Raw genomic sequence first — 8742 nt, 5'->3', positions numbered from 1 at the left:
AACGGACTGGGGTAAATGGTTTTTTTTTCACGGAGCTACATAACATTCTTAAATAATTTATTTCATCACCTTTTTTTAACATTTCCTTACTCAGCATTGCTGTTTAAGCTGTTGTTGACCTGTTGTATAAAAGCATTATCACACTCGAGGTCGTGATGTTGTACTGTATATCGTCACGGCTGTAATTGTCTTCGGAGCCGTGACGATATATAGTACAACATCACGACCTCGAGTGTGATATTGCTTAAATATAGTCACTCTAGTGTTTACTTTTTTTTCCATTTTCCTTACTTCTGTTTTTCCTCTTCTTCTTCTGTTTTGAATCTCATTCTTGCTCGACTTCCTGGGTCCTAGCAGAGCCCTTGAATAGAGAGTCGCGTCATCTCCATTCACTCTAATGGGCCATTTTTTTCACAGCAATGGCGGTTCGCGGAGCCTCTCAATAGTTCCCGGAAGTAAGCGGCACATGCTAGCAGCGGAATGGAGGTACAGCAGAAAAGACCGGCTGTGTTGTACTTTTAACGGGTAAGATGTCAAAAGACTCAAATTTTACATTATCAGCACAACTTATCTAAATTAACATGTGCATTAAAGCTTGTTAGTGGATTATCTCCCATTAAATTAGTAGATTTATGTAATGTTAAAAGATAAGATAACAGATTAGGCTAGGACACTGTACATAGCTACTGTACCCACCATACAGGTAATGCTAACCATGAACAGCCTGTTAGTTTTAAATTGTCTTCTCCTAAACCATTTTATCTAACATTGGCAAGTTAGAGTGCTTCCAGTCCTGATTTTTTTGCGATTATTGAATATTAGCTCAGTTAAATATGACATTGCTGCGTGATTGTTGAGTGGAAGAGGTGAATTTAAACAAAAACGTAACTTATGGTCTGTTTTTTAGGCTTTGTGATTCTGTTGAGTATACCTGTCTATAATATGTTACAGCTCAGCTGATATTACATTGATAGTGAAGTGAGAGGGAAGTTTGAGGACCTGAATGAGATCTAAAACACAAGATTAAGTAATTTTGATAAATGAAACATACCAAGCTAAATGGGGAATTATTCTAAATACCAAATGTATGTATATATTACTGTGTTATACATATGATCATGCTAAATATATATTCTATCACAGTATTAGATATGTAATCTTGTATATTTGTAACCTTCTGTAGGAGCACTGGGTGGTGGAGGAGCAGTGATGCGGCAGGACCACTGTGTGAGAGAGGACGCTGCAGGTAAGTGCTGAGTCGATCTTGGTGAGACTTAAAACTTAACAAGGTGTGTTTCAAGTAGTTCCAGAGATAAGGAGTCATACTTAATATGTATTATACTGCATTTTATATTAATTATATAAGTAATTATATTGAATATAATATATGATATACAATGTTGGGCAAGTTACTTTGAAAATGTAATACATTGCATATTAGCAGTTACCATCATTATAATATTAGTAGGCATTATAAAATAGAAGAGGGTCATGTTGTTTCATAGTGGCTAATTAAAGCACAGAGTTTTAATTACAGTTCATTAACTTACAAATCCAGTAGTGGGCGATATTGTATAGTCTGATGAAGGCTCTCCTCTGGAGTGCAGATCTGACCGATTCACGCATTCACATGCAGTGGTTACAACTTTGTATTAAAATCTCCTGCTTATATAAATAACAGTGTGATGATATTAAACAATTAAATAGTCTAGACCTTTTCAAATAAAGAGATAGCGGTAACTGTGGACACAGGGACGACCAGACACAGGATCAAAGTCTGATAACTTATGAGATAGGGATGAATATTTGAGAGCCAGTCATATGAAACACATTAGGCAAATGCTGAGGTTAGCACAACAAAAGCAAATTGGCTTGCCAGTCAGTCACTATGACAAGTGCAAATTAATACACCAGAGCTGGTAGACCCACCTGCTGGTTTCCAGTGTGCTGATCACTTACAACAGCACCCAACACTGAAATATAAGTAAACATTTTAAGGAATTATACTGCAGTGATGCTGCGTGCCTCGTGTCAGGAGTGCTGCAGGATGAGGACCATTAATGTTACAGTTCAGGAGTGGCAATAACAATGATGTTACAGGTCCAGGGGTGCATTGTGGTGCAGCGGCACTCACAGCATGATGCACAAAGATGGTGGGAATTAAATCTGCTCTAAGCTTTGTCTTGCCCTTTTTGGTCTTGGCAAACTGGTCTGCACCAAAATGTGCCTGCAGTGACTTCCCACACACAACTCACTTTTGTCTACCCACAGACATATCCCATAGTGGTTGAATGCAAACAGTATTCGGGAACACTTTATACATGAGACAACTTCAAACAAATGCAATTAAAACTGATGCCACTTGTCATACTTGTGCCTTATCTCACAAGGCAACGTCAGACCCAGGCATATATACATGTGCCTAACCATTTCTCCTCTTTCTTTTTTTTCTCTTTCAGCACAAGAACAACAGGGGGATGCAATGGAGCCTGAACTCACCCCGCAATGAAACAACCCCCTTACCCTGAGTCTCAACTCTGTGGGTTTTGCAAGCCTTTCCCTGTTCCTTATTTTTAATAAACCAAACACTGAGCTTCCCAATAGTGTGGTCTTTGTTTGTGGAAATGTGCTAATGCAGTATTTGAGAATGATAACCTTACATATTTTTGTTGTTGTAGTCTGTAGTGAGTCTCAGGTTACTCCTGCTGACTTAGGCCAAAAAAAAAATTTCTCATCTCTGTGTCAATTAAGAAATTGTGCATGTGTACCTTTCTCTCTAAACGACTGGAACATCCCCACACAGCACCATGGTGGAGACTGTACGAGAGGACAACACAGAAGGAAGGGCACAGACAAACTGCTTGACATCCAAGTCATGTTTCTGAGTTTATTAAAAATTAATTTGTTATAGTAAATAAGTACATAGTAAAGACAAAGATACATAAAATATATATGTCTATAAACTGCTGCTGCTGCTGCTGCTAGCCCAGTGACCCATTGTGCTGTCACTTGACAGTCATTGGTAGTCACCCGTCAGTCTCCTTCTGTCCCACTGAAAGTAATTAAGATAACATTAGTTATAAATCATTACAACCATTACATTATCAATAAATGTTAGGATGTGATTACTCTTGACAACCATACAAGACTAAGGACAGAATTGAAAACATCATTTAAAGCAATAAAAGCAACATGCTGTTTCACCAAGGTAAGGAAAGACTGACATATTTAAACAAGGCAGACAATAATATATGTTATATACACATTACACATAGTTATACTCTTTAATAATACATTTCTATCATATAATTATGCTATGTCATTAATATACTGGCCTGTATACATATATAAATACATATCCTTACCCACATCCCTTATATTTAAACTGTGCACTGTGTACATACTGTGTAATATTCCTGTGTGCAATATTTTGCCACTTCCTGTGGGATATCTATACATTCCTACACTACTGGTCAAAAGTTCACCCCAATTTTTCCAGCTTTTTATTGAAAATTATGCAGTTTAATGTCTCATTGCACTCTGAAATGAAAGAGAACAAATAAACAATTGAGGTCAAAAAAGAAATCATGGAATCAATTTATAAACCAAAATGTATTCTAAATTTTTGACTCATCAAAGTAGCCACCTTTGGCAGATATACCAGCTGAACACACTCGTGGCATTCTTTCTACAATGGAAATCAAATATTCTGCAGAAAGTTCTTCCCAACTCTGTTGCAGAAGTTCCCATAAATGTGTTGCACTTGTAGGTTGCTTTGCTTTCACTCTTCTGTCCAGTTCATCCCAAACCAGCTTGATGGGGTTTAAGCCTGGAGACTGTGCTGGCCACTCCATGTTTTCAAGCTTACCATCTTGTTCTTTTTTCCTGAGGTAGTTCTGGCATAGCTTGGACGTATGTTTTGGGTCATTATCTTGCTGTAGGATGAACCCCTGACCAACTAGGCGCATACCAGAGGGTTCTGCATGGCGCTGCAGAATGCTGTGGTAGCCGTTTTGGTTAAGGGTGCCTCTCACTTTGTACAAGTCACCGACCCTGGATCCAGAAAAAAATTTCAAACTTTGATTCATCAGTCCATAACACCTTCTTCCAGTCTTCAGTAGTCCATTGGTGGTGTTTCATGGCCCAGGCAAGCCTCTTCTTCTTATTCTGATGTCTTAGCAATGGCTTTCTTGCTGCAACTCGACCGTTCAAACCTGCAACTCGAAGTCTTCTCTTCACAGTTGAAACTGAGACTTGCTTACTACGACCACTATTAAGCTGTGCTTGAAGCTGTTGTCCTGTGAGCCGCCTATCACGCAAGCTGTTGACTCTCAGAAACTTGTCTTCTGATTCTGTTGTGGCTTTGGGTCTGCCAGACCTCTTCCTGTCAGAGTTTCTCCCAGTTTCTGAGTGCCTTTTGATGGTGAAGGAAACTGTACTCACTGACACCTTGACTTTCTTCGCAATTTCTCTGTAGGAAAGCCCTACATTTTTAAGTGTTATGATGGTCTGTCTCTCTTCCATTGTTAATTGCCTTTTTCTTGCCATTTTTATGGTAACACACTACTTTCTGCAGTACAATACTGTTCAAATGATGCTCACAAGGGTATGGTACCACAGTGTGTTCCAACACTGCTTTTATGCAGACAGAGGGGGTTGTAAGTAATCAAGAAAAGTTGGAACACCTGTAGGAATTGGTAGCACCAACTTTCAAGGCTTGATCAACCTCCATTGCTGCAGAATGGCTTTAAGTTGTTAACCCATTTCTTGTTCCCTGAAAAAGGCCTTTTTGTATAATTCTGAAATGTATATTATTTTTCAGTTTTGGGTAACCTTGCCCTTTTTTTTAACCTCTAGCAGTTCACTACTTACCTTTGTACCATTTCAAGCTATTCATTGGACTTGAACGGCTTGAATTTCAATAAAAAACTGGAAAAATTGGGGTGTTCTAAAACTTTTGACCAGTAGTGTATATTTTTACAGTAAGAATAATACACATCATGTGTATTACACTCATTCTGTGCAGCTATTAATCATGAGCATACAGTATCTGTTTCAGTGAAAGGTGTATATGGATTTTCTATTATTTTCATTATGTCTAATTTGTATTTAAAAAATATTTTATCCTTTTTTTATTGCCTCTGCTCTGAGCTGCTGTAACGTGAATTTCCAAGGTTGGGATTAATAGAGTCTTACCTAACTGTAGTAAACTAGCACTAATCCTCAAATATTAGCACATTTTACTTTAAAAAACAACATAAAGATGTAACTGTTTATGGCGTGCTACACGTATATTATAAATAAATGTAGTTATTGACAGGTACTTACCAAAAATCGGAGTTCTGTCTTTCAGTATTATGTATTTAAACGGCCCGCCAGTAACTTCCGGGAACTATCTGAGGTCTACATGAGTCGCACAAGCATTTTAGACTTCCGTTGTCGCGACTCTGTTATATTCTACGGCACTGGGTCCTAGCACCTCGTGGGGCGGGTACAGCTGACCATTCAGCCAATCATGCTCATTGTTCAGAGACAAACGTCACCCGTATCTCATGCTAAGCAAAGTGCGATTGGCTGGAAACATGTCACATGGGAACAGATGCCTTTAAGGCTCACAAAAAAAAAACAAACTCCGACATACTGATTAAAACCACACATTAATGAAGTGGTCAAATTATCGTACATTTGGCCTTTTTTGGGATTATTGATCGTACATCGTACAGAGGGCCAAATTATCGTACAAATACGATAATTATCGTACACCTGGCAACGCTGGGCAGAGGTGACAATGGAAGCTCCATCCTTGTCGCTAATGTTATGTCCAGTGATGTGCGGACAACGACTTGTGCTCACTGTCTTTATTTACATCAGCGGCCATTCATACACTCATCACCCTACTAACTTAGGGGGGTGTTCAAGATGGCGGCCTGAACAGACGCTTTTCGCGACGCTGTGCACCAAACTTTAACAAAGACTAGTGAAAAGTTTTCCATTCCACTCATTTATCGACTCCTCGTTTGGAAGAAGTAAGTTAACACTTGGTGACATTTTCTGAGCTATAATGGGCAAGAAACAGGACCGCGCGGACTCTAAAGACAGTGAAAGGAGAGCTAGCTCAACACAGGCGCTTGCTGCACTAGCTAGCGGCGGGCATGACTACACGGCAGAAGCGGGTGACATGGAAGGCTTGTTTTTTTCTTATGATGACTTCCCGCAGCTCCCTTTTCACCAAGTGACACTCCAGCGCTGAAGAAAAAGCCTCAGGAAGCTGTCAACTTCTCTGTGACCAGAAATATAACTGCTCAACTTGATGACATGATGAAACTCATCAACAACCGATCCGACATGATTGAGGAGAAAATCTTAGGGCTGAATAGCAAGGTGGATAATGTGGTTGTCGACCTGAAAGCGGTTACCGCGAAGATAACTACTCTTGAGCAGCGTGTTGAGCTCGAGACCTACACAAGGCGCTGGAACCTAAAGCTAATGGGTGTCCCCGAGTCCGTCCAGCAGGAGAGCGTCCACCTTGAAGTTACCAAAACATGCCAAGCTATCCTTCCTGCCATGAAAGACAGGCTCATGGACGCCATCGACACCGTTCATCGCCTGGGGAAGAAGCGCCACTCTGATGAGGACACCAGACCCAGGGGCATCATACTCCAGTTCACCTCGCACGTCTGCAGGGATGCGGTATGGAAGGCGACGAAAAACTCTTCCTATCTGAAGAAGCGAGGCTTGCAGTTCAAGGAGGACTTCTCCAGAGGATACCGAGAGAGGAGGCAGAGGCTGTGGCCGGAGGTTCAGAAGGCTCGAGCAGCGGGGAAGACAGCGTTTTTCCGTAGGGGAGCGTAGCGCGACAAAAATAGAAGAGCCGCGTAAAATAGAGAGTTGCCGCTCCCGTTGCCGGTGGAGCCGCTGATTAACAGGGGGGCGAGCTACGGGACTCGCGCTGCAGACGTGTCGCGCCGCTGATGTGCCCGGTGGAGCCCGGCCGTAACTGTCTCGGACTCGGGACGGGTCGTCTTCGGTCAGGAAAATGCGGCCCGAGCCGTGCTCTAGTGTGCTTACCTGTGTGTGTGCGCTTTGTCTGTGTGTGTGCGCTTTGTGTGTGTGTGTGTGTGTGTGTGTGTGTGCGCGCATCGGGGCGAAACTCTCTCTCTCTCTCATCCTATTACTGCATCTTGCTAACTCGGCCATTCTGGATGTCACTAACTCAGCTTCTTCTCCGGAGCCTTTGTGCTCCACTGTCTCTCAGGTTAACTCGTATTGCAGCGGTGCCTGGACAGCGTGACGTGTGTGGTTGTGCTGCTGCCATGGTCCTGCCAGATGCCTCCTGCTGCTGCTGTTATCATTAGTCATACTTCTACTGTTATTATACACATGATTATTGTCACACATGTATACACATGTACACATGTCACACATGTATCTCTCTCTCTCTATCTCTTTCTCTGTCTCATTGTGTCATACGGATTACTGTTAATTTATTATGTTGATCTGTTCTGTATGACATCTAATTGCATGTCTGTCTGTCCTGAAAGAGGGATCCCTCCTCAGTTGCTCTTCCTGAGGTTTCTACCGTTTTTTTCCCCCGTTACTCTGTGCAGGTGGTGGGAGAAAGGAGGGATGACAGCCAAGCTGTCATCTCTGAGGACGAATGACTCCCATCCTCTGCAGGAGGAGATAAAAGCTCTGGAGAGCTCCTCCAGCGATAGACTGATTCAAGGAATCAGGTCCTTCCTGCCTGTTGCTGTCAGGCTTCATAACCAGCACTGCTCACAGTAAACTGCACCATGGACACTTTAGGGACACTATGGACACTTATGGACACCACTATAAGCATTGTTGTCCCCCATGTTATTTGCACATTCAGTATTCACTTGCACTAAATATGTTCACTTTAATCCATTGCTCACTTTTTTTTTTATCCACTGCTCATCATTATTATTATTATTCTTATTGTTGTTATTATTTATTGCTGTTTCTTGTATCTTTTGTACTTTTTTCTGCACGCCTAGTTTTTTAAGTTTTTAAATAGGCCTATTGAAATCTTTAATTTGACTCTTTCCCCTTGACTGCTGTAACACTGGCATTTCTCAATTGTGGGATCAATAAAGGTGTATCTTATCTTATCTTACCTTATCTTATCTTATCTTAAAGGGTTTTTTTTGGGGAGTTTTTCCTTATCCGCTGTGAGGGTCCAAAGGACAGAGGGATGTTGTATGCTGTAAAACCCTGTGAGGCAAATTGTGATTTGTGATATTGGGCTTTATAAATAAAATTGATTGAAAAAAACTGATTGATTGTTTTATGTTAATGTCATACAGTGAGTATTAGTGTGTGTTTATTTGTTCTATGTATCTGGCACACACTTTTGTATACATTTCTGTTTGAGTATGAAAGGCAACGGTGGTTTGGCTGCTTCTTTAGTTGGCAGTTATCAGCCAACTCATCCTTTATATTTTTCATTTATTCTTTTGAGTAGGATTAAAGTCACAAAGCACTTCACATCTTATTATTAGTGTACTCTTACTAATGTAGGCTAGTTGTAATGTCTGTGCTGACCGCACCGTGTTTAGTTAGGTTACATCGTTTCAGTGAGGTTACCTTAACTGTTGTAAGATATGACAAGTGGCAACACCCTGGTTAAGGTCTTTGATAGAACAGCTGTTGATGTAACCTAACTAAACACGGTGCGGTAATAAGATGTGAAGTGCTTTGTGACTTTAATCCTACTCAAAA

At 41.0% G+C, this 8742-nt stretch overlaps 1 long non-coding RNA gene across 1 annotated transcript; it reads left to right on the top strand.

The window, feature by feature from the left end:
* The first annotated feature begins 335 nt into the window (after positions 1-335).
* LOC117253199 (uncharacterized) lies at positions 336-2601 on the top strand. The gene is made up of 3 exons (XR_013492088.1): positions 336-525; positions 1184-1246; positions 2460-2601. It is a non-coding gene; the product is annotated as an uncharacterized LOC117253199 (long non-coding RNA).
* Positions 2602-8742: the final 6141 nt, after the last annotated feature.

The sequence above is a fragment of the Epinephelus lanceolatus genome, chromosome 9 (assembly GCF_041903045.1).
Source record: "Epinephelus lanceolatus isolate andai-2023 chromosome 9, ASM4190304v1, whole genome shotgun sequence".
In the NCBI taxonomy this organism is placed as follows: domain Eukaryota; kingdom Metazoa; phylum Chordata; class Actinopteri; order Perciformes; family Serranidae; genus Epinephelus; species Epinephelus lanceolatus.
This window is presented reverse-complemented; position numbering and strand designations above follow the sequence as displayed.